The 9,263-nt window shown below is 45.9% G+C and overlaps 1 protein-coding gene and 1 pseudogene across 2 annotated transcripts in view; one reads left to right on the top strand and one right to left on the bottom strand.

Annotated features, from left to right (window-relative positions):
* The window catches only part of Sufu (SUFU negative regulator of hedgehog signaling), a 163,814-nt gene that overhangs the window by 86,055 nt on the left and 68,496 nt on the right, over positions 1-9,263 (top strand). The gene's annotated exons all lie outside the window — the stretch shown is intronic.
* Positions 6,356-6,565, bottom strand: LOC105742203 (annotated as a pseudogene).

A 9,263-nucleotide genomic window follows, 5' to 3' on the forward strand; every position in this document is an offset into this window, starting at 1 on the left:
CCCACCAGGGGGCGGGGCTGGCTGGCATGTGGTGCTGGGGGATCGAACCGTGGTCCCTGTACTTTGCCAAGCTTGTTTCAAGTAGGTGCTTTAGACCACTGAGCCATCTCTCCAGCCCCTCCTGTTTTTTCGTTGTTAGGAAGGGGCAATTTTACTGTTGACTCTAAAATTCCTCCTGCAGACCAGCCTCTTCTTTGGCCCAGGCATGATTCAGCTGCATTTGTTGCCCTGTTCTGTCCTTGGAAAAAGCAAGTGATCATTTCAGGGTGCTCAAAAGGAACGGGGAGTTTGCCTTGAGGGCCTAGCTTCTACCATAAGAAACCCTGAGAACTTCTGGGAAGATGGCAGAGCAGTAAGCAGCAACAAATCAGTCTTTCCAAGAGTTGGAATCCATACACTAGAAAATAACAGCTTGGGGAAGAAAAGGAGAGAGGAGTCTCCCCAGGACCCAGGAGGGATCTGGGCAGAAAATTGGAGCCCACAGACAAAGTGAAGGGACAGCCCACAACACAGAAAAAGGAGGAGGGAAACTTGGTTCAAGTCATGAGAAAGGAGAATCAAATCTACAGAGATGCAGTGATGGTGGATGACACCAGAGGCCTCCAGGGACAGATATACCATGCAGCAAAGCAGCAGGTGCTGTGCGCTACAACAGCTGGTCAGGGGCTGCAGCTCAAGTGACTACAGTGTCCGCTGGAGAGGGTGCTTGGTCCAATGCCACATTAGGGAGGAGGCAACTGAAGCTATAACTCGGAGCAGCTATGTGTTGGCTTTGTCACAGGGGTCCCGGGGTTGAAATCCCACAGAGACTGGGTAAAGGACAACCACAGGAGATGACCACGGTGAGGGAGCCATGATCAGGCCAGCAAGAAACACCAAGAGTGTTGTAAGCTGAACAGCTCAGGCCCCAACTCCACAACCAGAGCCCAGGATTGGCCTGAACATCTGTGGAGTTGAAGGCACCAGGGTTGGCATCCTGCGCTACTCATACTGCAGGTTGCTGGGATCATCCATCATCTATCTGGGCTCTCTTTTTTTATTCTTTGCTTTTTGTTGTTTTTGTTTATTGTTAGGATTTTTAGCAGTACGGCAATGACAGTGGTAGTGGTGGCCCAGCAGAGAAGCAGAAATAAGGGGAGGGAGAGCCTTTATTAGTAATAAACTGAAGCCAGGGAGAGGATCGAGGGCAGGAGATGGGAAGACCCTCAGACCTGAGACGAGAGGATGAGACTTTATGGACTTGTGCTGGGGTGGAGCTTGAGGGCAGCTAATTGGAGGCTCCCTTGTGTGCACAGGGAAGATAAGAGGACGTTGTGTCCAGAGCTGGAGTAGGGAAAAGGGAGGAAGTGGTCATTGGGGGTAAGCTGTCCTTCTGGGGGACAACCAGAGCCATGATGATTTAGCAGTTTGTACTTGAGCTGGAACCTATCATTCCTGTCTTTTAGTGGTTATGAAAGGGCAGTGAATCTCTTAGACTGCTTCCTGCATCTTGGGGGCAAGGAGGTTGACAGGATGAGGGTTCATGCCCATGTAGAAGGTAGTACCAGGTGTTTCAGCCAGGATGAGAAGTTTATCATTAGTGAAGGCTCACATTCAAGATTAAAGAAATCTTGTGTGTCATCTGAAGGTTGTCTGGGTATAGTCGAGTCCGGCAGTGAACAAAAGCACTAGCAGAAAGTAGGGGATCAGAAAACAGATGGGAAGGCAATACCTGAGTTACTCTGGAGTATTTTGAACCCTTAGTTAGACGAAGACATGTAGATGACAGGAGTTGTGAAGACCACTCAGGTGACGAGGGCTCACGATCAAGAGAAGCAAGAGTTTTTGAGACTGGGCATGGTGGTATGCACCTGTAATCCCAGCACTTGGGAGGCTGTAAACAGGCGGATCACTATGAATCTGATCTAGTAGTGAGACCCTGAACACCCTATAGACCTTTCCCTAAAAAAGAAAGAAAAAAAAAAAAAGAGAGAGAGAGAGAAGCAGAGTTGTCAGGTGGAGAGAAATTGTCTGGGCACTACTTGGCTCGTGTGATATGGAACCAGGAGGGCAGGCCAGTGACTTGTATCGCTGTTGCTGTTAAGAGGATGACCATGGGGGGCCTGCCCCTTAGCTCAGTTCTTTAAGTGGCTGCTTCAACAAAGCAGTCAGGCTCAGGTTGCTGTGTTCAATCCCCACAACTCAAGCCAACCAAACCTGCCCTGAAGGCATTCGGAGCAAAAAAAAAAAAAAAAAAAGAGGATGATCAGCTAGGGACCTGTCCATATAAAATCTAATCTTGTAGGCATAGAGGATTTAAGATATATTAAATCTCCAGAAAATATAGATGTTGCTGATTGATGCTATCTATTGGTTGTGGGAGGCAGGCATGTGCGTGTTGTCACAGCAGGTACCAAAGGAAGGATAGAACAGGGATATATTGGTGATGGGAGGACGATTATCAGGAACAGGAAAGTTGTGAAGCAGTAAAGGTCTCCCACACATGAGCTCTAATGGACTTAGGAAGTTGGGGTCCTGGAGAGTGCCCTAAGTCTAGTTAGAGCCAAGGGAAGGAGCTAAGGCGAAGGCAGGTGCAGCTCCAGCGTGTTTGATGAGGTCAGCTTTTAAAAGCGCATTTGTCTCTATTCCCCAGTTGTGTTTAGAGGCTATTGGATGTTAGGAAACACAAGGGAAAGCTGAGGATCCCTGAGGCAAACTAGTGTAGGGATGGCATGGGTGTCACAAGTAGGACTGAAAGTCTCCCAGAGTATGTGGTCAATAAGAGAAGAGGGAAGAGGGAAGAAAGAGCTGGCTGCCCACTGAGCGTGGCTATGTAGGCTATAGAGAGAGAGGTGGAAGAGAAGAGCTTTTGGTGGAGATCTCTGCCTGTGAGAGGAATGGGGCAGGTTGGGATCACAGGGAAATTATGAGTGAAAAACAGTGTCTAGAGTTGGCAGCAAATGAGCCCTATCTGAAGGGGTCATACATACCACATCTTGTAGGTCAGCCATCAACCTCAGTATGGAGACTGTAGATCTAATCCAGTGACCTGAAAACTCAGGAAGAACATATGTGCCCCCTGTGTCAACAAGAGAAGAGTGTTGGGGCCGGGGAGATGGCTCAGTGGAATAAGTGCTTGCCTGGCAAGTGCAGGGGCCTGAGTTCAATCCCCAGTTCCACAAAACAACAAACAAAAAACAAGAGAAGAGTGTCCTACCTGAGATATTCAGCAAGACTCGGGGCTCTGACAAAGATACCTTGATGGGGAGCATGGACCCCAAGCCCATCATTCTTCTTCAGCAGCAAGACCAAGCAGGTCAACTGTTAATAGATCTGGCTGCAGCAAGTTCTGTGAGGGCAGGGAGTTGGATGACTTATCTGCTCTCTGGCAGATAGGGCAGTCACATTTCCAGTGACCTTTGAGCTTGTAGATGGGACCAGGTCCTGGTGGTAGCTGTAGGTTGGGGCAGGTTCATGCCCAGTATCCTTTTTGCTGCACTTAAAACCATCCAGGAGGGACCCAGGTGGCACCATTTTGTTTAGGCATAGGATTATCTGGCTAAGATCCTGCTCTGATTGGAGTCCTGAATGTTGCAGCCAAAAAGCTTGTGTATAGTTAATTTTTGTCTCTATTATTGAAGACACAGAAAGCCTTGGAGTTTGAGGGCCAAGAACTGTCTTTTTAAATGTGGCATGACTGTCAGGAGCAAATAGGGTTATAAAATAGGAATTAATAACAGTTGTTCCTTCAGGAGAATCTGAGTCTATGTTAGTACACTTAGTTTTGGGAACTATACACTTAATTATTAAAATTTTATCTGAGTATTAAGCATCTTGAAATATAAATTGCATCCAGAAAACTGTTGTTCTTACCAACCATAGATGTTCTGGTAGTGAAATCGCTGTAGAATGTTAACAGATAAGTTATATAATTTTAGAGATCATTTGACATCAATTGTTATACATAGTAACATAGCATAACAGTCATGATGGAACCTCCATTTCAGCTAAGCATCTCTAAATGTACACAGCATACACATCACATATTTTTGTTAGAAAATTATTATTTGATGACCTCATGTTGGCTTGACATGAACCTCTTATTATGAATATCTGGAGCAGAAGAGAAAGGTGTATGTTCAAATATAAAGAAAATTTATATTGTAGAAGACTCTACATTTGGAAGGCATGAATACATTTAATATATCAAGAGCGTCTTTTATGAGAAAATCTTGTTTTTTTCTGAAAAACTTGTTCTTTTAACCAATGACCAAATTATTAGGGGTGTCTTTATTTATTTATTTATTTTTTGGCGGAACCGGGGATTGAACTCAGGCCCTTGCACTTGGCAGGCAAGCACTTATTCTAATGAACTATCTCCCCAGCCCTAGGGGTGTCTTTAAAGAGACTATGGAGATTATTGGGGGCTCTTAATTAATGGGCCAAAGTTGGTCACACCTCTTTCCACCAATTATAGTCCTGTCCAATAATCTCTCCCTGTTTTTGGTTTGTTTGTTCGTTTGTTTGTTGTTGTTGCGGTACCAGAGATTGAATTCAGGACCCTGCACTTGCCAGGCAGGTGCTTATTCTACTGAGCTATCTCCCCAGACCCTCTCCCCATTTTAACAATTTTTGTTTAATTATAAACCAGTTTTGATATCACTTAGACCATAGGAATAAGCATACTTCTAAGTCTATATTCCAAACTCAAATAAAAAGGGGAACTGCTAGGGCCACCATATAGCTCAGATTAAAGTGCCTGCTTAGGCATACACAGGGACCAGTGTTTGATCCCCAGCATACCATGCCAGGCCCATCCCCCAGGGCAAGCTGAGACAGCAATTGAGATGGGGTATGGTGGCACTGGCCTGTAATCTCTGTGCTTGGGAGGCTGAAAACTGGAGACTCACTATGAGTCCAATCAGTCTAGTGAGACCCTGTAGAACCTGTACTAAATACATAAAAAGAGGAACAGCTGTTCACAAAATGACAAACACAAATACATAGAACACAAACATCTTTACAAAATCAGAGGGTTTTTAAATTTTATTTTTATTTATTTATTCATTTATTTTTAGCCTTTAAGTCAGATGTCGTTCTATTTCTCAGTGTATGACAATGTAAATTCTTCAAAGAAAAGGCAACAGTCTTCTTCAAAGACTGGCAACAGCTGGAAACAATTTATCCCCACTGATGTAACCTTAAATCCATCAAGAGAAACCATCTAACACTTTTTTAATAAGGTTAAAAAGGAACACAGGCACAAGTAAATCAACAGCTCTTTACTGGATCCCCACACTGGAGAAAGATTTACCCCTAAACCTGTGGCTGTCAGCACTGCCTCTAAAGACTTCAACCACTCTTCAGATGGTAAGTTCAGTAACTGTAGTGAACTGCAGCAGGGAGGAAGTTTGAAATAAACTGGGAATTACAAGGGGATTGAAAGGCACTGAAGTAACAGCACTGAAAATGTGTAATGTTAGGGCAAAATGAGTACCAAGTGGCAGATTAGTATTCACAGGCATTTTCTTCTCCAAACAGAGAGCAGAGATGGGCAACCACATGTCTGCAAGTACCAAGTGGTCTTTGCGTGGTAATTATTTTAAATTCAGAAACAGGCAACCTCATAATAGCAAATGCAAATCCTTCTTGGTTGATCCAGGGTTTCCTGCTCTGTTCATGAAAGAACTGCCCATGGATGCCCCTTCAAAGGCACACATGATTTCCCTTACACAGTGAGGCTCTCCTGGCTGTGTCACTGCCCACTGGCTAGGCTGGCTCAGGACAGGAAATGGTGTCAGAAAGCACCATGGTCTGATGCCAGGTCCTTCAGTCGTGAACGCCAAGGGCAGTGAGTGAGACCACAGACGAGCCCTTGGGAGGCCTGGTCTTCACCCCCTGCTTCCCATCTCCTTGTGGAGGACATTCCCTCGGGGTGAGTGCAGTCCTGAGTTTGGCCTAACCTACAGCTACTGCTCGCTGCTCTGGGCTCCAGGCCCTTTCGCTGGGCTCTCACAATTCGACTCTCAGCAGCAGCTATGAAAGCAGTTACCACGCAGCTCATCAGTGGCTCTGCAAGTGCTTCGCCTACTGTGTGCGCAGAGGGCTCCTCAAGCAGTGAAGACCACAGGAAGCGTCCCTCCCACCAGTGGCCACAGTCACTGTCTTCCTTCCAGTCCCCTGCCCTATAACCTCAGCCTGAGTTCACTGCTTCTCCTGAAGCCAAAATACATCTGTTTGCCTTATTTCTGTGATTTTCCCCCACTAACCATGAAAACAGGCTGGTGGGATAGATGGGGAAAGCACAGAAATGACTGAATGGCCACGAGGCAGCTGCTGGCCCTGCAGCCCCTGAGCAGTCTGGCCCAGTGCTCCTCTAAGCTGCGCCCTCCTCGTCCATCGCTTCGGCGCTGCTGCCGGTGTTCTGCTCAGCCTCCAGTTCGGCAGACAGGATGCTCATGATGGTGTGCAGGAGCACTTTGATCTGTTCCTCCGCAAACTGCTCCTCCGTCTCCTCCACCATCAGCTGGATCTCCACAGCAGTCATCGGCCAGTGGTTCAGCAGCTGCAGCTTTTCAGCCTTCATAGGTGATGGTATTCAGGTCCTGCTGCCCTGCACTGTGTTTCACCTTCCTACTCTCTTTCCACTGCTCTTTCAGATCAGTCAGCAACTGGAACACCTCATAGTTACTGAGCAGTGCAGAATTTGCATCTTTCACTTCCATGTTGTCCCACTTTATCTCGGATGAGGAAGCTAAGCTGCACCACCACCACACTCACCTTCCACAATATCAGTTTTTTTTTAATGTATGCAGTTGTTACAGGGTCTCATTACACAGCTCGGACTCATGGTGATCCTCCTATTTTCAGCCTCCCCAGCACTGGGATTATAGGATAGGAGTACACCATTACGGCCGGACTCTGGCCTGCTGGTATGGCATGTGGTGCTGGGGATCAAACTGTGGTCCCTGAGCTTGCCTAAGCTTGCCTAAGGTGCTTTAATCTGCTGAGATATCTCACTGTCCCTCAAATATATTTTTACCAAATTACATTATAATAACATTTTTTAAGTTTGCAATTATAAAAAGACTATAGTCAGAACTTTTGTAGGACAATTAATAGAGATATAAGAATTTGAAAAACATAAAAACCTCTTATTTATAGTTATATAACCCAGGAGTGGTTGCAAGATGGTGGTGGCCCATCATATGATGAGGCACTACAAGGTTGAAATCACAAGAGGAAGGATTGTAAAATGCTGGAAGATACACTGAAAAAGAAAAAGAAAATGCTGCTGGATAGCCACATGGTCCAGAAGTTAGCAGTGGCCCATCATGTGACTGGTGCTACAAGTCGGCACTCTGATATCAGGAAGAGCTGCCACATGGTGGGGTGGATGGCTACATGGCACACAAGATGGCAGTGTCTTGTCATGTGACAAGGGGCCCCACATCAGCACTCTTGACATCACAAGAAGAGTGACCATATAATGGCTCTAGATGGCCATATGGTACACAAGATGGTGGCAGCTGGCCACATCGTGAACAGTCTCAGGCTATTGGTGCAGCTGGGGGAGGTAAAACACAGGAGAAAATATGAGAGGAGGGGCCACAGCCACCTGAGGTTCCAATATGGAGGAGGAAAGATAGATGGCACACTCTACAGAGGAACCAGCAGAATCTACAGGGAAAAGAGGCAAAAACAGAGGGCAGAGTTGTTGCTACAAAGGGTAGAGAAAGTAAAGGCAGAGAAGTTGGAGAAAACTGACAAGACAGTTTCCAGTGGAGAGGGTGGAGAGGGTAGTATAATACCAGTGAATTAGCAGAGGGATAGGGAGATGGGAGAGAGATAGCAGAGGGAGGAATCTGGGAAGGTCATGAGTCAACATGACCTTTTTCAGAGTCAACATGACCTTTTTCAGAGTCAACAAAGGCTTTTAAGGGATTTCTGGCCATTGGCCATAATGATAACAGAAATTTTAAGGATTCAAAGTTTCCTCAGGCTATTGGCTGACATTGTTGAGTTTATATTGTGGCCAAGCCATCTGGCAGTAAAAAATTAGTCATTTGAGTTTGAGATACCCTTGAAATCCAAGTGTGTTGAGGTGTTTTAGGAAACAACCCAGCAGTGGGTGCTTTGGGGGATAGGAAGAATATTTCCCATAATGGTCAAATTAAAAGCAACCGAAAGATTAGAGCAAAAGGCTGACATCACTTTTTAATTTGGAGTGAGTATGAGAGAGGGTCAACACCCACTTTAGCAGTCATCACTAGAAAAAGCAAGGGTCCAGGGTCCGGATGGATTGGGGGGGTTAGACAGGTCCTGACTTGAGCTCATGGTTTTCCAGACAAGGGAAGATACAAAACAAAGAAGACCCTGTAGAGACAAGTTTGGTTTTTTTTTTTTTGATCACCTGTGTGGATTGATACTGGTCGGTGTTGGATGTGAGCTAGCAGCAGCAGGTGGTAGAGGCAGAAGCAGGCGGCAACTCGGTGAGTGAGCTCAAAATTATGGCAGGGGATGCCTGAGATCTACATAACTCACCAGTCCGAGTCACGGCACCAGAAATGTTAGGTTTTATCAGCAGCAGCTGCAGCAGAAAAGAGAAATAAAGGGGGGACCTTATTAACTCTGAAGCCAGGGAGAGGATCGAGGGCGGGGAGAGGGGAAGACCCTCTGACCTGAGACAGGAGAATGAGGCTTTATGGACTTGTGCAGGGGCGGAGCTTGAGGGCGGCTAATTGGAGGCTCCCTTGTGTACACAGGGAAGATAAGAGGATGTTGTGTCCAGGGCTGGAGTAGGGAGGAGGGAGAAAGTGGTCATTGGGAAGGTAAGCTGTCCTTCTGAGGGTTCAGCCGTGTTGTGAACCAGAGCCATGATGATTTAGCAGTTTGTACTCAGGCTAGAACCTACTTACGTTTTCATGAGCGTGAACATTTTTAGTTTAGTTTTATTTTGTTGTTTGTTTCCTGTCTTCTTCACCAGTTCCCAAAGTTTGAATAATCTTCCTTCATCCTTTAGTCTTGCTTCTCATCTCTTTCTCTTCTTTATTTCCTTTCATATTTTTCCTCTTAGTGTGTTTTTGTTGTTGTTGCTTTGTTTTGTTTTGGGTTTTTTGCCTTGTTGAGATAAGTACTCATGTACAGTTTAGGCTGGCCTTGAGCTCACTTGGTAGCCTGGGCTAGTCTCAAACCAGATAGGCAATGATCCGCCTACTCAGCCTCCCAAGTGCTGGGATTACAGGTATGCACCACCATGCCCAGCCTTTTTTTTTTTTTTTTTT

Source organism: Octodon degus, unplaced genomic scaffold, assembly GCF_000260255.1.
Source record: "Octodon degus isolate 3935 unplaced genomic scaffold, OctDeg1.0 scaffold00042, whole genome shotgun sequence".
In the NCBI taxonomy this organism is placed as follows: domain Eukaryota; kingdom Metazoa; phylum Chordata; class Mammalia; order Rodentia; family Octodontidae; genus Octodon; species Octodon degus.